The sequence below is a fragment of the Piliocolobus tephrosceles genome, chromosome 1 (assembly GCF_002776525.5).
Source record: "Piliocolobus tephrosceles isolate RC106 chromosome 1, ASM277652v3, whole genome shotgun sequence".
Classification (NCBI taxonomy): domain Eukaryota; kingdom Metazoa; phylum Chordata; class Mammalia; order Primates; family Cercopithecidae; genus Piliocolobus; species Piliocolobus tephrosceles.
Window position 1 is genome coordinate 26,899,797 of NC_045434.1, and position 19,625 is coordinate 26,919,421.

Here is a 19,625-nt window from a genome sequence, read left to right on the forward strand (position 1 = left end):
TGTATTTTTCTTTTAGTAGAGATGAGGTTTCACCATGTTGGCCAGGCTGGTCTTGAACTCCTGACCTCAAGTAATTCGCCCACCTTGGCCTCCTAAAGTGCTGGGATTACAGGCATGAGCCACTGCACTTGGCCAGTTGTTTTTAATAGTATAATCTATAAAGAAGAAATGAAATAGGAATGTGATAGTACTTTGAAATATAGAAAGGTCTTTATATTAAATAATTATTTATTAAATGTATTTATTAAAACTCACAGGGGATGCTCAAGGGTGAATGCATGTGTTATTACAAAGGACTCAACAGTCCTTGGAAAATGCACATTTGTATTTGTTAGAATCAAGTATCAAGTAACAGAGACCAAATTACCATAGCTTTACACTTTACAAAAAGAAGTCTGGAGATGAACTCTTCCAAGGCAGTCACAGTGGCTCATTGATGTCTTCCAGGTCCTCCATTCTTTGTTTCTTTTTATACTACCATTTTGAGTATGTTGGCTTTTGTTCCTTAGACTTGTACCTCATTATGCTAAGAGATCTGTTATAGCTCCTAGGATCATATCTCACCTAATTACATTATTACATTTAGAGACAGAGAGAAAAAGTTTTTCTTCTTTTGAGGATCTTTTTTTTTTTTTTTTTTTTTTTAAAGAAAGGAAATAGTTTCCAGAAACTGCTTCCACTCGATTCCCTAGCACACTTTCTCTTATGTGTCATTAGCCAGGTCTGGGTTACATACCCACTTCTGATCGCTGGCAGAGGAAATGGAATGGCAAGTGGGGCCAGAGAAGGAGCTAAACTTCTTCAAAAATAGAAGATGTCTGCTCACTACCTGAATATGTTTGGAGTTTAATTAGCAAGTGAGAGGGCAAAATGGATGTTGCATAAACAATGAACACTGTCTGCTATACCACCTTATCCATTTCACAGGGAAAAAATATCTTCCTTAATTTCCCTCAACCGAGAGCAAACCTGTATGGAATATTTTGCCTTGAGGAAGCAAAGATGGGGAAGAAGACAGCATCCTATGGAATGTCACAGTTGGTTTGCCTCTTTCTTTCAAACTTTCATATATTCTGTTAGTATTCTAATCTAAATACTAGGAGAATTGTGAGCAGAAAAGTAGAGGAGAATGACTGAAAATTAAAGAACAAGACAAGCTTTATTTTTTGAGAGGAGGTATAGACAAGTGAGGGATAGGCATGTAAATAAGTAAATATGTCACTGAAGATAGATGGAACATTACATGTGGCACAGCGCAAGGAGAAACAGAGTTCACTGCAGTCATGACAAAGGGGTGAGACAGGGACTCTGGAAAGGTCTGAAAGATTCAAAAGTAACTTTATCACCCTTTTTAAGAACACAGCACAGTGTGTCAATGGCCATAAGAATAGTCTAATATTCCAGATTGCTAATTGATGATGATGATGATGATGATGATGATGATGATGATGATGATGATGTTAATATATAGTGTTTACAACATGTCAGCTGCTGTTCTTAGGACTTTCTCCATGGTCATTTAACTGTTGTGACCGCACTACAAAGTAGGGTCTGTTATCATCCCATTTTTTTCATGAGGAAACTGGCACAGACAGGTGAAGAACTTCCCCAAGCTTAACACAGCTAGTAAATGGCAGATCTATGATTTTTTTGTTGTTGTTGGTTTCTTACATTCTCCCAATAATGCTATTTATGCACAATGGTTGGCCCTTGCAAATAATCATATTGAAAATTTTAATAACATCTCTGTCATTACAAATTGATTCGGGAAAATTTGAATATTTATATGCTTCACTCTTAAACATAAGCACTCTTTGGAAATCATTAGTAATTCATCAAGAAGCCATCTTAGCAACAGTTACATAATTCACAATAAATATTAATTAAGGCTGTATAAGGAAGTTGAAAAAACCAAAGAACTCTGAACAAGTAATGTATGTATTTAAGTTTTATTAGAGCAACAATTTGAACAGCAAAGTATTGTGCATATCCATAGCTCTTTAACTGTAGCATAAGGAACTTTTTAACATTTAAGGTGATTACACTGAGAGTAGGTAAACAACTGACTTGATCCAATGGAAGTTTATCTATTGGCTTATTTCTTCTGTGCCTCTTCTTTCTTAGAATTCTTTTTCAGTTTGCAGTCTATTAGGGCCATTGTGATTGCATCTTCAGTTAGCATGGAGCAGTGCAGCTCCATGGGAGAAAGGCATAGTTCCTTGTCAATATCTCTGCTTTTGGTGATCATGGCTTCTTCAACCACTTTTCCTTAACTTATCCAATGGCTAATAATCTTGGATCAATTTCAGAACCACAGCCAAACACTTAAAACCTGGCAGCCATAAGTTTTTCCTTTTCATTCACTTGAAACTTAATTTCATTAAATTACTACCAGCTAGAGCCTTCACCAATTTAGTTCGTTTTTGGATATTTTATCAAGGAGCCTTTCATTGTTTGAATTCTCTAAATGATCAACAACCTTCTTGTGATAGAGCAGGGCCTGGTGCAACAGCTCCTGGGTGGGGACATACAGGCTCATGAGCAGCAGGTTCAAAGCTACTGGCCACCAGTGATCTACTCTAGCTGCCATATTGTCAAGGCCAGAACTGGAATTCAACCCAGATATTCTGGCTCCACAGTTCATGTTCTTAACCCCTGGACTATATTATCTCTCTAGTGTCCATGTTTTACCTACTGTCTTAGAGTACTGAAGCCATGGCAAGGTTATAAATGGTAAAAATACAGCTAATAAAGAAGACCAATCAAGACTGTGTTATAAGGTTGAGGAGAAAAGGACTCATGTGGCAATGATAAATTGCAATGTTTGGGGAAAGAAATGAGAATCAGTTATATTTTGAATGGAAACATGTTGGAGGAGAAGAAATTTGCAAAGTAATAATCAGACATGTTTCAGGTTGGCTAATAACCAACTGAGTTCTTAGGTCACCGCCTCTGAGAGTAGCATGGGTTGATGGGGACTGCTGTCCTGGCAGTTCTTTTTTTCTCTTTCTCACCATGTCACTGGCCTTTCTGGTGCACCTGGACCGTAATAGCACTACTAGGCTGCTCTACCAGAGTACATTGTCTTTCACTGACATAGAAGAAATACCTTCTGATATTCCAGACACCTGCAATGGGATGGAGAATGGGAAGAGGGGCCTTCATTTTGGTGGCATTTCTTGTCTAAGCAGGGATGTATCACTCAGTGGCAAGCTCTGCCTCTCAGATAATGAATGGGGCAGTGGGTCATCCATTCCAAGGTCTTGGGGCAATATCAGGATACCTCTGAGGCTTAGTTTATAATGTAGTAGTTTCTTCTGTTTGTCATATGGCAAGGCAGAGTGGACTTTCATAATCTTGTTTTTGTGGTCTAGTGGTGAAGTCTTATCTTTGGGACAGCAGCCCAATTATTCATAATTATTGAAGAAGTAAGTCAGAAGGTAGTTTCATATATGCATCTGCCTAAAGGTCAGATGGAACTGTGGAACTCCATGACAAGCTCACAGAATGTTCCATTCTCCATCTGCACGCAGCCTGATAACTGTGTTTTCATAGAATTAGATACTTATAATATTTAAGGTATTTTAAGGTAGTGTATCTCATTCAAACCTCTCTTTTTACAGATGAGGAAACTGAAGCCCAGAGAGATGAAATGATTTTCCATGTTAATACAGAGACAGCTGGTACTGGACCGTATGTTATTTTACCTAGTAGTCAATGCTCTTTCCTATACACCTCCCTGGCTTGGATAAATAACATTGTCTGGAAATGGGAAAGATAATTATAACTGGGACAATAGTAGAGAGAAGAAACTTTAGAAACTCTGACTAGAGCAGAAGGGCAAGCAAACCAGTTTGACTCAGCAGTTTGTTTGAAACTGAGGCTTATTGGATGTTAAATTATAGGAGCCTCTATCCCATTGACTGAATTTTTTTTTTGTGGGGGGAGTAATCTTCTCACCCACATGAAAGTAAGGAATTCTTCCATAAGCATTTAAGTACTACTATTAAGGGAACTCAAAGAGGTCATTTACAAAATAGCTCATTTACCCTTCCCACCAAGAATTTGTTGCTTTAATTGAGGGGAGTGGTTTTTTGAGAATTGGCTGGCCCGGCATTAAGGTTAAATCATTTGCTTTCCATCTTACTCCTCCTTTCCCTTGACCTTATCTGGGATTTTACTTTATTAATTAACTTGAAAAGAGCTTTCTATAGGTAGCATGAGTTTTTGGTTAAAAAAAAAGTTCAAAAAACACCCCCCAAAATGTAGTGAGAAGAAAATCATTTGAATTCCTATCCCCGCCAGGCTTCTAGTTCTCTTTTCTAAAGACAGACTCTCAAACAAGCTTTTTCTGTTTTCCTAAACTATGTCTAATTAAGTATATGTTACTATATATACTTTATACTTTATACTTTATACACACAGCACCATATTATTCTGTGTCGTACCCTTTCTTTTTCACTTAATATTTCTTAAAGATGATTGCCTATCTGTGTAGAGATTTACTTCATTCCATTTACATTTTACAATATTGATAAAATGTATTCTGTTTTATCTCTTTCTAGCGCCTCATGTGTGGCCAGATCCCAGAAGATGAGTTTCTCTAAGAAGACCACATGAACCATCCCGAAAGGCCTGTTGCTTCGAGGCTCAGGAATCCAGGGACCCCTTCCTATTATGTAAACTTCCTGGGTGAGTGTTTTATAGTGAAATCATATGTGAAATTGTGATTCTCAGACAACCTTCCCAGTCTGGCTTAAGAGGAGAGGGTTGTCGGGGGAGGTCCTGGGAAAGCCGACTTGCTTTAAGATTGTCTTCTTGGCTGCTGGGTGAAGCTGCACTCCTACTCTGAGATTTCTCTGAGGAGACATTGGGTTTTCCTGGCAGGCAGAGCTTCAGGCTACTCAGCGGAATGTCTATGGTTCTGTAGCTTCAAGAGGAGCCAGGAAGCTGAGCTTCCAAGCCAAGGGAAACACTGCTTCAGACTCAAGACCACGATTTGGCAGAGACCACAGGGCCTGCTGAATTTAGGAGAGGACTCATACCCCTTCCTTACTCAAACCACTCTTTCCCACTAAAAGAGGATGGAGGTGACATAAGAAATCTGCTTTATTCACCAGCACACAGCAGTTGCTTGGGTGAAATGGACTCCGTTCCCATTTTGGTACAATAGGAAAGGCAAGTGCCTCCCTCTCTATCTGGGAAGAAAGGAGAAGGAAGCCAGAGTGGAAATCAGACATCTCGAGTCTCAGCAGCAGTCTTGGTCTGTGCTTAGACAAATAATCTCAAGGCGACCCAAATCCCCCTATTCATTCTGAAAACAGACAGTGCCAGAGTGAAACAGAATTAAATTGTTTCTCTTTCATGGCAGCTGAAGTGTAAAAACCATTCTATTCCGACCTTGTGGTCAGAATATCCTGACACCTCATAAATTATCTTAAGGGGTCAGGGCTCAGGGAGGTTTGGGAAGGCTGAGAGTCCACACTGCAGTCAACGTTCTGCGCCGCACGGCAGCAGCGGGAGCGCCTTCTTCCTGGTCTTTCCGATAGGCAGGCACCAATGTGTAGGATGTGGAGGAATGTAGTGTCCTCAGAGCCAGTTTTTATGAATTGGGACAAGCATTTTCCCTCCTTTTATGCTTGTAGGATTTGTATGGCCACAGCAACTACCTTCATGAAGGTTTTTAAGGAAGTGAGAAAAGCACAGTGATAGCTTCCGTGTCGGACAGAAATTCTAGGGTGGATTTGTCTTAGCAGAAAAAGAGACAGGGGAGGGATGGAGACAATAGAGACATATACTTACACAAGATGAAGAACTAGAGAGAAAAAATGAATCAAGGAGAAGAGAAAGGAAGGTGGGAAGGGGAAACGTGGGTGACAGGAAGAAAAGTTTTCTTGATTCAGATATACACCCCCAAGCGTGCGCGCACGCACACACACACTGTTTCTAACACACACACTCTCACAACACACTCACACACACACACACACACACACACACATACACACACACGCCTCCTCAGCCGAGTGGAGCTCTTGGACTTCTCTGCCTCCTGGTGAGTTTCTTTTAGCCCCCACATTCATCTGTGCCTTACACACAGTAGGTGCTCCATAAATGTTTGCCTACTGGTAACATCCACAGATTGGTCCCCAGAGAAGGAAACAGATTTACTTTGGGAAATTCCAAGTATGTAAAGCAAAGTCATTTGGAGCAGACAGTATTCTGATAGCCTGAACCACCATAAGGTTGAAAGAATCTGGGTATTTGTGGGTGTGTCTGGACATATTGTGTGTGGGAGTGTGAGTGGGTGGTCTGGATGGGTGGGTAATAAGTGACAAGAGGGCCCTTGAAAATATAAAGGGCTCCATAACTACTGTAAAAATAAAACTGGGAATAGCATGCCCAGACCTCCAGTCATGCGGTGACCAAACCTGACCTTGGCAGAGATGAATACATTTTGGAGATGGATTCAAAAATTATTAGTCAATGTTTTTGGTCCCTATGGGCTTTTTTTTTTTCCTTTTTTAAAGAGCAGCTGGGCGGGTTTTTGGCAAGACAAATGGCTGCCACAGCCTGTAGAATTCCAGAGCCCTTCCAAGCTGTTTCTGGACTCTTTTGTATTAATGCTTTTTTATTTCTGGTTCATTGTTTTCCTAATGGGATATGTCTTCTGCCTCCCCTCTTGGACAAAGGATATGATTTCTCACTGTCTCTGCTCTTAATTTCTTCCTTTATGGAAATTTTGTCTTGAGGGCATAATTATGATCAGAAATACATTAGAAGTGTATTGTTTTTCCTAATTGTGTCATCCCATTCCTGATATCAGCATCTCTTAAACATCAGTGGCTAGTAAAGAGATGGAAGTTAGTAAAACAAGCCACGTCATGGATGGATGATCCTTCTCCCAATTCCTCTGGCCTGGAGAAACAAAAGAAGATCCAAGGCAGAAGACAGTTAAAACCCTGTTCACATCAGGCTTCTAGATAGGTTGCAGTATATGATTTTCTGCAGCTGTCCCAGTGCATAAACATGCTCATTGGAATGTTTTTTGTAATAGTCAAGGGAGGCAGGACAAAAGGAAGTATTGATGGGATGCAGAGGGAAACCCTATACTATCCATACTACAACTGTGGATACCTGACAAGTCTGAGTTGGTATATGTATGTCTTCATACATATATCTACTAATATACCATAGCAAGCTCTGTGATATGTAATTTAGATTTTTTAAATTAGAGAAATAGTTCACAAGGTTAGTAACACATCTTTAAACTTTGTGGTTATTTGGGGTATTAGGTGGTAAGTCTTAGAAATAAACTTTCTTAGATGCTGGAGATTACATGCTACAGGTTTAGACATTAAGGAGTGTCATAAAACTAAAATGTTCTCTAAAAGTACATTGATAACAACCTTCATACTATATCTCTATTTCCTTTACACATCTTTTGAGGTTTACCTAACCATTCCCCAACTAATCAGCCTAATTGTTGATTTCATACAACCACCTCCTTCCTGTAATTGCTGTGTACATTTGTGTGTATTTGTGTTGATTTTGTATATTTTATTTCTTTCTCATTAGACCATAATCTCATTGGGGATAGGAATCAGTACTTATCAGTACTTTTTTTTTTTTTTGGCCCAGGGTCTCACTCTATTACTCTGGGCTGGAGTGCAGCATCAGGATCTCAGCTCACTGCAGCCTTACCCTCCTGGGCTCAGGCGGGAATCAGTAATATTTATTCTGTATCCCCAAGTGCCTGGGATTATTTTGTAAATCCTATGCATAGTCAATAAATGAAGAACATATTCTACTCTCAGAGGAGCAATTTAATGCTAGGTTGGCTTGTTTTACTAACTTCCATCTCTTTTCTAGTCAGTGATGCTCAAGAAATGCTGATATCAGCGATGGGATATCACTATTAAGAAAAAAATACACTTTTAAAATTATATAATACTCTTCCAAGTCAAGAGTAAATTGCCTATTAATTTTCCATGGCTTTGTAGGTAGCAAAATGGCATTTAAACTGTAGGCATACATTTCTGATCATAAGCAATTATCCGTCTTTTAATAAAATATAAACTATCTAGTTACTAAATATTTTAAAGTCACTTTTTCTTGAGGTATTCTTTTTAATTCTTCTTGGAGCATTCTATTGGACCCCCCCACTGTTATCATCTCCTGAATTTTAAGCCTGGTCCTATAGTCCAAAGAATCGCACATGGACAATCAACTGAATACATCTGACCTATTTCTGAACAAGGTTCTATGTCCTCTGACACCATTAAGCAAAACAACTGACTTTAAGTTCTAGTCCTTATAAAATGCAAAATCGCTGCCCTAGCTCATTACTTCAATCCTCTCCTCAAAATCTTTTGCTGGATTGCAGACTGATTCATGCTTCAGCTCCTTTTCTCCCACTGTAATATTTGGCTATGTGGGTCCTAGACACATTGCAAAATGCATTCTACAGCTTTCCTCCTCTTCTTTCTGGAGATCCAGCATGTCTCCCCTGGCCTATCACCAAACTGCTTCTGTGTGCCGTTCTGCCTATCTGCATTAATACCACCCATCCTGAGCTTAGTTCTGTTATGAGACTCCCTTTATTCAGCTGTCTTTATGGGAAGAACTACTGAATGAATTTAGAATGAATTGCCAATTAATTGGTAATGATGTATTTTGGAAAAATATGCTCCTCGTTCTATCTCTTGGAATATAAAATCTTCATCCCAGTGCTTCAAATTCATCCATCTATCCATTAGCCTGGGAGAAAACTATAATTTATTTTATAAGGAATTCAACCAGGTAGATATGAATTAGTCAGATTCTAACATACAAGATAGATTTTGAACAAAACAATAGGCTTGAGAGGCAGCCAGGCATTGTTGAGAACGTTTGTTCCAAATAACTTCTTTGCTCCTTTGGCATATGAACAACTTAGCTTGAAGTGCTTATTCTCTGAGAACACCCCTCTAGCCTAGAGAAGATGACTCTTCTGCTACAATCCCCAGGTGAGATCCATGGCAGCAGAAGAGTAGTAAAAGAAAAGCCCGCCCCTCTTTTGGCTCTAGGGATTGTGAATAAAGGGAGTGGGAGAGTAAATCAGTGAAGCAATCGAACATCTCTCTCCCCATTTACTATAAGGTAAATAGTAAGCTCCAAGAAGCAGGTTAGGACTTGGGAGGTGGCCACCTTACAGGCTGCCTTAAACTAAGCTGGGTCATAGTCAAACCAACCAGAGAATGTAGTGAGCTCAGGCAGAAGAAACTCTGAGGTCATCCTTTCCTGAGGCATGCTTGGTTCCCTTGTGCACAGACAAATTCCAGAAAGAACTGGAAATCTGGTTAGGAAACTTGGCAAAGCGGATGTCACTGTACTGGGGAGGGTGAAATGGTTCTGTAGCAGGAATTGCAAGGCAGACCCCTCGAACTAGGGCCCAGTGATAGTCACAGCCAAACCTCATAAGGGTCTCTAACACCAATAAGAGTTGAGGTGAGGCAGAGTCAGCCAAGGGTCACTGCTGAGCCTGCCAAACCCAAGCTAAGACCTACTAGATGGAAAGTTAAACTGACCACAGACCTCAACTGTTGGATGCCAGTGAGGCAAGCAACACCTGTGTTGACAAGGATGGTACCCCAGAGACAGAGGGAGGGGACGTTGCTCCTGAGAACCCTGACTCTTCCTTTATGGACTTTGAGGTCCCACCAGTCATACTCCTCTTCCTCATTCATTCGTGTATCCCTGCCTTTAATCCAGGGCTGGAAAGCTTTCAAAGAAATTAAATTTTTTTTTTTTTAACAAAAATGATGTTAAACACTTCTTAAAATAGACTGTTTATGTTATGGATCAAACGGAATTCCTAAGTTTAACTACATTTTTGGTAATTTTTGTCTCACCTACCTTTTGAGAAACCAGATTGTTTACTGATAAAATACTAAACCTTACATTTTTTGGTCTTTTCATTTGCTCTTCTCATTTAGTGACTCACACCACATGATGACTAGCTGTAGCTGAATAGTTAGCCTTTCCTAGGATATGGATATTTTAATAGGTCATTCTGAGGGGTCCAACTTTGTATACTGAAGGACTTAATTTTAAGGTTTAGAAAAGTTGTTGGCAAACTATCCCACAGGCCAAATCCAGCCTACCATCTGTTTTCGTAAATAAAGTTTTTTTGGAACAAAGTCATGATCATTTGTTTACATATTGTCTGTGACTGCTTCAGGGTTATCATGATGGAGTTGAGTAGTTGCATTAGAGACCATATGTAAGTATAGCTCGCACAGCTAAAAGTGTTTATTATCTGGCTTTTTATAGGATGTTTGTCAACCCCTGATATAGAATAATACGTGGTTTTATTGAGCATCTTGTCCAGTACCCTTTCTGGACAGATGAGGCCACTGAGGCCTGAGAATTTAAGGTACACATCCAAGATCACACAAAATGTAAAGGGAGAGATCAGGATAACAAACAGTGGCGTTTTAAACATGGTGAAAGGCAAGTGGGGGAAATCTGTACAGAGTTGAGGTCTTTTGAACAGTCTCATCTTAAATAATGCTCCGAAGATTGCACGATTATTATGAAAAAGCATACTAACAAACCCAAGAGGATAATAAAAATAATAAATGAAAATCCCCTTCAACCTGTGAAATCACCTGGATTTTATGACAGTGGAAAAGACTCAGTTCAATTAGTGGCTCTGTGCCCCCAGTACTCATAAAACCTGCATTTTGGAACATTCATATGTTCTTGTTATATATTAGATAAATGAGTCCCCAAAGAGGCTCTAGTGTATCAAGTTACTCAGTTTAGAGATTTGGAAAAGAACCTAAAAAATTGATTACTAGACTCCCAAATGAGACTTCAACAACTGGGGGCTGGGGGTTGTCTGTAACCCTGATCTGTTCTAAAAGGCTGTCAGAGAAGCAAGGGCTACATGATTTAGTGCCACCTCCCAGGCTCTTGGAGAAACACTGAGGAACAGAACATAGACCGGTTGCCACATTGCTACCTCTGTCTTTCATTCCACTGAAGAGTCCTCTCTACTTGCTTTCATTTTACTTCCTAACTTTATGTTCACTTTTTACCTCCTGTAGTTAGGAGCTGGCCCTGCCACTCCACTGAAATAGGGAGGGTGTTTCAGCCCTCACCTCATTTGACCCCTCTGAGATAGCTGACATTTTTGCCCACGCCCTTTTGAATAATGTTCTTTCCTCCCTTGGCGTCTCTAATGCCCTGTTCATGTGATTCTCCTGACTTGTTGCCTCTCACCAGGCTCATCTTTCATCTGTCCTCCATTCTCAGAGGTGGGCTATTCCTCAGGGTTACGATTTCTATCTTCTTTCTGTCTCTTACATATTCACCTAGGAAATTTACTTATGCTCAGATCTTTAAGTACTAGCTAACTGGGGTTGTCTCCCAAATCTGTTTCCAGTTCACGTGTCTCTTCTGAATGATAACATTTATTTCCATGTGTCCACAGAACACCTGTAGTCAGTGTGCCACAAGTATCTCAAACTCATAAAGTCCAAAGCTGAAACTATAATCTTTCCCCGTACACCTGATACCTTCTCTGGTATTCTAAATTTACTAACCATCTACTCAGCTCTCTCCACTGACTCCCGGGATCTATAAAGAATGAAGTTTCTAAATTCCACAAAACCTTCCATGACCTGGCTCAGGCTAGCCTCCTTGTATACTTGGCCTCCATTCTGCAGACCCTTGCAGTTCCTTGCTTTCCTCATTACTATATTTCTATTCCTTTGTTCTCATTGGACTCACTTCTCTGTTGTTAGTTCAATAAGCATCTATTTAACTTCCAAGATTCAGCTCAAGCACTGCCTTCTCTGTAATCACCCAACAAGACATCGGCCACTAGAAAAGGAAGGCCAGAATCCTTACTTCCTCACCTTTGCACTTTGAAGAGCTCTGGAATTCATCACCCTGACAGAGCAACTATGTGGCAGCAACCTGCTCCTTTTGGGCAAGGCTCTAGCTGACTGCACAGTTTGTTGTGGAATTTTCCAGTTCTCCCACCCATCTGGGATTATCTTACTAGCCTTGCTTTAATAACTGTGGGCCAAGTGAGTGGTAATTCTTGGAGTAATTTAGTCAGAGTGTTGTCAGTGAACATTCTTCTGGAGAAAACAATGCAATAACTGGAATGGGGGCAATCTGGTTAGGAGCGGAGTGTAGCACATTATTCAGCATTTAGTACATTACAAAGAGGTAGCATAGTGGGGTTAAAGAGCATGGAGTCTGGAGTCCAAAGGCCTGACTTTGAATTCTGGCTCAGCTACTTACTAGCTTTGTGACTCTGGACAAGTTTGTTAGCCTCTCAGTTTCTTCATCTGTAAAATAGAGATGGTGATAATAGTACCCCCCAGAGAGGATTGTGGTGAAGGGTATGTGTCTGTGTGTATGTGTGTGTGTGTGAGAATATGTATATATATGTGTACACACATATGTTACTTGGAATAATGCTTACTATTTAATGTGTTACCTCTTACTATTTTTAGCTTGTTAGATGACGAAGGGGAAAACCAAATTCAGTAGCCTTGAGAAAGATCATTTTCAACCAGAGGGTTGAGTGGTCTCCCTCTTTTACACCAGTAAAAACAACCAAACTCTCGACTCTCCAATTAAACTGCACACTGAATAACAAGCTTATATACCTTGTGTTTGTTTAGTCCTTTATACTAGGCAAATAACTTTCACTTACTTTTATATTAGGTTACAGTAAAGCAAGAAAAGAATAAACAGACTTTTGAACATACAATTCTTTATTTTATGTGCAAATACTTTGATGAATGTCTCCTTAAATAGTTTGAGAAGCAATTATAGAAACTTCAAAAACTTGGGAGTTTCAAACACTATTAACATGAACCACTGTGGACCTCGGTATACATGATCTCTATGGCACTTGCTCTTCACAACCACTAAATCCCAAGAGGTAGCATATGTAGGTTTATTGCCCCTCATTTTCAGTATAAGAAAACAATAAAAAATTAACATACAAGTTCTATTTTCTGACTCCCTGTCTGATGTGCATTCCATTGTTCTTTTAAACATTTTTAACTCTGTTTTATGTGTATGATATTTTTTTAAAAGTTGGGCTGTGCTGAATCAATTCATACCCTAGAGATTCTATCTAGAGGCCCTCAGTGCCCTTTTGGTAACTTTTTCCAAATTTGAGAAATTTTTATCATAATTTTTATATCTTCATTGTTACTGAAGGTGACCAAAAGAAACTAAGGAGAGGTAGGGGATAACAAGAAGTAGAAAATAGTGCAACAAAGAAAACAGATGTATTATCTATTTGCCTGTTGCTACTTAGCCAATGCTTTGTTGCGTGGTGTTACTATATCTGTCTATATATCTACTTCTCTCTATTTCTAGCACCACCAACTACTCTGTTCCATGCTACCATGATGTCTTGCCTGAATTGCCATGATATCTTCCCAAGTGATCTCCCTAAAACCACTCTGACATACTTCTTATATTTTCTCCAATTTGTTGCCAGAGTTACCTTTTCAAAATACAAATCTGATCGTGCCACTCTTCTTTATTTAAATCTCTTCAGTGGATTTCTTTTGGTCTTGAATAAAAGCAAAATTCCTCACTGGGGGCTATAAGACGCTGCGTCATCTGACTCCACCTGCTTATGGTAGAGATTGTAAGCTGTTCAGTAATGCCTGTTCCTCTTGTTCCTGTGACAGATGGTTTACAGTTTCCAGATTCCCTTACTGTTAGGACCTAGCCCATAAATACCTTCAGTGTGCATTACTCATGATCTTGCCAGGTGACTTCGACGGCAATACTCATGATGACTTTGAAAGCCACATCTTGAAGATAAAGAGTAGTATCAGCATGAATCTCTGAAGTAGATCCCCAAGGATATTTCATTACTATCCTCGATCTGTGATTTCTTGGAAGGCTGTATGAGAAAGAAATACATGTTTATTATAACCTATTATGGGGTCTATTTGTTTCTGCAAGCAAGTCTACCATAATTAATATGTCATATCTTTTGTCTAATCTATCCACAATACTGCCCATGCCTCATTTCTCCACATCAGCTGAATACATCTTTCAGTTCCTCATCCTTGCCATGCTCTTTTATCCCAGGGGATCTTAGCATATGCTATTAACCTTTCCATTAGTACTTTCTGGTTAAATCCTCCTCATCTTTCAGGTCTCAGCTCAGGTATAACCACTTCCTGGAAGCCCTCTCTGAACCCAAGTCCCACTATTAGTTAGGCTCATCTCTTCCTGTGCTTTTCCATGGATCTTGTGATGGTTGTGACTATGCATTTGTGTTTGTGCTTGTTTAATTATCTTATGCTCCTCCACTAGGGTGTAAATCCATGAAGGCAAGGACAGTGTTTGTTTGGCTTATTTAGCATCTATATAGTGCCTTGACATATAGACAATCAGTAATATTTGTTGAATGAGTGAGTCAGATTGTTGATTTTTATCACTGAGAAAAAAATTTTAAAAATATTTTTAAGTAAAATTTATAGCTGTAAGTTGTGATCCAAAAATGTTTTTTTCCTCAACATATAATATTATTTGGATGCTTTGTGTTTAAAGTCTTTTAATAATTGCTGACATGTCCTAAGATCATAATTTCAGGAAAACAAAGAGATTTGAGGTGACAGCTCTTGATGTGGCAGCCCTTTAGCCAGCCTCAATGGTTTAGCTTATTTGCCCTCAGCATGTTACTTTCCCTGATAGTTGATAACCAAATGCAATTTATGAACAATATATTTCTTCCTGAAGAAACGTCTTGTTTGGAAAATTTACTAGGTATATTAGTCCATTTTCACACTGCTGATAAAGACATACCCAAGACTGGGTAATTTATAAAGAAAAGAGGTTTAATGGACTCACAGTTCCATGTGGCTGGAGAGGTCTCACAATCATGGTGGAAGGCAAAAGGCACATCTTACATGGCAGCAGGCAAGAGAGAATGAGAGCCAAGAAAAAGGGGAAACCCCTTATAAAACCATTACATCTTGTGAGACTTATTCACTACCACCAGAACAGTATGGGGGAAACCATCCCCATGATTCAATTATCGTCCATCAGGTTCTTTCCACAACACGTGGGAATTATGGAAGATATTATTCAAAATGAGACTTGGGTGGAGACACAGCCAAACCATATCACTAAAGAAAAAAATATACAAAGAATAAGTTGTATTCTGGCTATAGTTGAGTGTAGTGAGGGTAGAAAGAGCATGGACTTTGGATGAAATAGATCTGGGATCTTGGTCTCTAGTTAGGGTTGTGAGATATGTAACTCTATCCCTTGCAACAATTCAGACATGCTTATTCTAAAGAAATATTTATTGTTTGAAATACATATTTAACTAGCTATCCTGTATTTTTATTTGCTAAATCTGGCAACCTTATTTCTTGTTCTCCACTTACCAGAGTTTGGATAGGAATTTTACCTTGAGAGGATTAAGGAAGATACACTATTTGAAATGCTTAGCATAGTGTCAGACACTATGTGCTGACACTTAGTGTTCCAAAAATATTTATTCTTTTTTAGATTCCACATGTAAGTGAGCTCATGTAGTATTTGTTTTTCTGTGTCTGGCTTATTTCACTTAGCATAATGTCCTCCAGGTTCATCCATGTTGTCACAAAAAAGTCAAACTCAAAGAAAAAGAGTAGAATGGTGGTTACCAGAGGCTGGTGGGGACGGGAGGGGTGATGGAGAAAGGGGAGATGTAGGTCAAAGGCTATAAAGTTTGAATTAGACAGAAGGAATACGTTTTAGTAACCTATTGTACAGCACAGTGACTATAGTTTGCATATTGCAAACCTGCAAAAAGAGTAGATTTTAAATGTTCTTACCACACAAAAATGATAAGTACATGTGGTAACGGATATGCTAAATAGGTAGATTTAGTCACTCTACAATGCATTTATATATGAAAACATCACATTGTACCTCAGTTGTCAATTAAAAATGAAATGAAATAAAATATATACAGAATATATTCTCTCCTTCCCTCCCTTCCTCTCTCCTTCCCTCTGTTCCTTCTTCCCTTCTTCCCTCTTTTATAAAAATAAAATATAAAATGAAATGAAATAATATACAGTTGTCAATTAAAAATGAAATGAAATAAAAACATTTCAAATGAAAGAATAAAAAGAAGAATTAACAGTATTTAAAAATTTTATACTTATTGTTAAAATATGTTAAAATGAAAGTTACTTTTGTTACAATACTAGATTCCATTTTTGTAAACATAGGAGCTACCATTGTGTGCCATATTATATACCATGTGTTGTTCTAAGAAGCCCTTCACATGTATTATTTTATTCATTTTTTTTTAATGATCCCGTAAAATAGATATGACATTGTCTCCACCGTGCAGATGAGACACAAAGAGTTTGGGTCACTGCCGACGTCACACCGCTCACGGTGGTGCAGCCTCAGATCCCACTGTCAGACTCTGAAGTCTGCTTCTTCACCACCAAGTCATAATTTCTGTCTGTGACAAGCAAGGTCGGGTCCATTATGGATGAGCATCCTTTCATATTTGACAAGACCACTTCCCCTTAGCCCGTTTGTAACTCTGGGGCATTGGTGATGCTGTCCACCTGGTAAATCAACCATCCCTTTTGTACCCAGAGATGCTTTTATAGAAATCTAAATATACTTTACTAGGTTTACATGTTAACATTAAAAGAAAAAGAATGTTCTCTGTTTGCCTTTTAGTTGAGGCAACCCTTTGGTTTTATAGGCTTGTTTCAGTAAGTAATTATTCTGGTAATGCCAAGGCCTCCTTTATTGAGTCATAAATGCATCCTGGACAACTCAAAATAACAAGCAGGCCTTTTCCTTTGGGCCTAGCAGGCACACTGTTGGCTAGATGTGAGTTGGCTTGCCTGCCTCTGCAGGTTTCTCTTTCTCTCTGGAAAGCTCCTATGAAACCATGTGAAGCGGAGGAAAGAGGATCAGATAATTGGGATCTTTAAGATGGTTATTATGAAAAATGTTCTGGAACCAATTCAAATACCAATCAGAAACCACATTGTTCTACTAAATCACTTTCAGATGCCATATAAGACACAAAATACAATTATTTCCAGTTTAAAAATATAATGTTCCTTTAAAAAAACACAGCATTTTATTTTATTATTTAAAAAAAAAAAATCTGCCTTGGCTGGATTTCAGGCCCGTCACAGATGATGTACAGACAGGCTTTGTGCCTTTCCCTTTGGATTCGGGGCCTGTAGACCTCACTGTAATGTATTTTAAAGTTCCTTAAAATGGATGTGACAGCTGTTTTCTTTGTGTATTACTGAAATATACAGAGTTCAGAGGCTCCATGGCTACACTTTGGGCATGTATGTCATTACAGGAATGAAAAAAAGATGATGGCCAAATGCTGTATTAAAATCCCATTAGAAACGCCGGGAGAAATTTATGGCCCCAATGTCTTTTATCTGACAGGTATCAGTTTGGTGAGTTTTCTTTCTTGCCCTTTTCCCTCCCTCCCTCCCTCCTTCCCTCCCTCCCCCTCCCTCCCTCCCTCCCTCTCTCCCTCCCTTCCTTCTCTCCTTCCCTCTGTTCCTTCTTCCCTTCTTCCCTCTTTTATTACCCTCCAATTCCCTACTTGACCACAGAACATCTGAGTGTTGTCTTTACTACTGTAAAGGCAGTATTACCAGATTTCTGTCAATATTTGCTCCTCTTCCTTGTTTTGTACATTAGACACCTTGAGGTCCCTTTCCCAGATATTTTTCTCCAGCTGAGGATACATTGAGCCCATGATGGTTTGTCTGAGCCATACTGTGATGAGGAATAAGGAGTTAACACACCATGTGATTTCAGGAATGATTTCTGTTACAGCAGTTCCCATGTGATCCATCAGGCTCTGAGCATGAATTTTAATGGGCTCAGAACCACTTCTCTTCCCTGAGGTCACTTGCTTTCAGAGTGAATCTTTCACAAACTGATTGGAACATGAAGAATTTGCTCTGTCAAGAGAGGTATGGATTTTTGCCTTCAGACCTCTAGGGCATGCTGTCACCCTCTGTGGAACAGTAGGGAAATACCAAATCATTACTTCGTTAAGTATAGAGTTACTTACGGATTAACATGGAAAAACTCAGACCATAAAGCTGCTACAAGGTCTGACAATAGGAGCAATAGGAACCTGAAAGTCTCATTCTGGTCTGGCTTTGCCACTTACAAGCCATGTGGTCATGGGCAAGTTGCTTTATCTCTGTAGGTTCAGTTCATTTAATGATAAAAGGAGGACTGGCTTTGAAATCTCTGATTTTGTGGAACTAACCCAATGGGAGCAGATGGGAAGATGAAATATTGCTGTGAGATAGTGTCACCAAGGATACACAACAGGTTTTTTCCCCAAATGTTATTGGGGAAAAAGAATAAATAACTCTATACTTCAGGGAACTCAGAGTCACTGATAACACCTCTATTCACTTATCTAATATTTTGTTCATCTCTATTTACTAGCCTAAAAGCCATTTAAGGCCAAGGATGGTGCCACTCACCTCTGTATCCTCACCTCTGTGCCTGTTTGTCATGTGTAGGAAAAAAAGCATAAACCTTAGGTGGTATGGAAAATGAGGAAAGGGGAGGAGAAGGAGAAATCCAAAAGATAGGTGGAAAACCATGGGAGCAAATCAAGGCAGGAAATCAGAGAAATCAAAGCCAGAGAGCATCTCAGGAAGAGCTGATGGCTACCAGCATTGAATACCACAGGTAGGCAAAAACATGCTACAGAAGGGTTGAGCAAAAGGCCCTGCAGCTTGGGAATATCAGTGGTCAGGCTATGGAGACTAGAATAGTTCCTGTATTGTTACTTCACCTTGCAACTTAAAAAATATATATACAGGCTGCGCACAGTGGCTCACACTTATAATCGCAACACTTTGAGAGGCTGAAGCAGGAAGACTGTTTGGGCCCGGGAGCTTGAGACCAGCCTAGACAACATGGTAAAACCCTGTCTCTACAAGAAATACAGAAAAATTAGCTGGGGGTGCTGGAGCATGCCTGTATTCCCAGCTATTAGTGGGGCTGAGGTGGGAGAATCACCTGAGTCTGGGAGGTCAAAGCTGTAGTGAGCCGTGATCACACCACTGCACTGCAGCCTGGGTGACAGAGGGAGACCCTGTTTCAAAAAACCTAATCTACGTATATATATATACAGAAATAGGCTTTTATGTTTTCATTTTTATAAATTGGGAAATTTTATACATATATTTCTCTATATCTTGCTTTTTTACTTTTCAAATGCTGTGAAATTCCTCCAGATCATTTAGGAGAGCTCTAAACTCTCTAAGTCAGTATTTTCTAAAGCAGTATTTGAAAAAATTTGTATATATTCAAGATGTATAACATGATAATGTGTTATACATAAACATTGTGTAATGATTACCACAATCAAAGAGAACATCTATCATCACCCAAAGTTACCATTTGTATGTGTGTGTGTGTGTGTGTGTGTGTGGTGTGCATAAGGACACTTAAAATCTGATCTTTTATCGAATTTCAAATAAATAATAAATAATCAAAAAGTAAAAGCATTATTATCTCTAGAAAACAGGAATACAGCACTGTCACTTAAGGTTGAATAA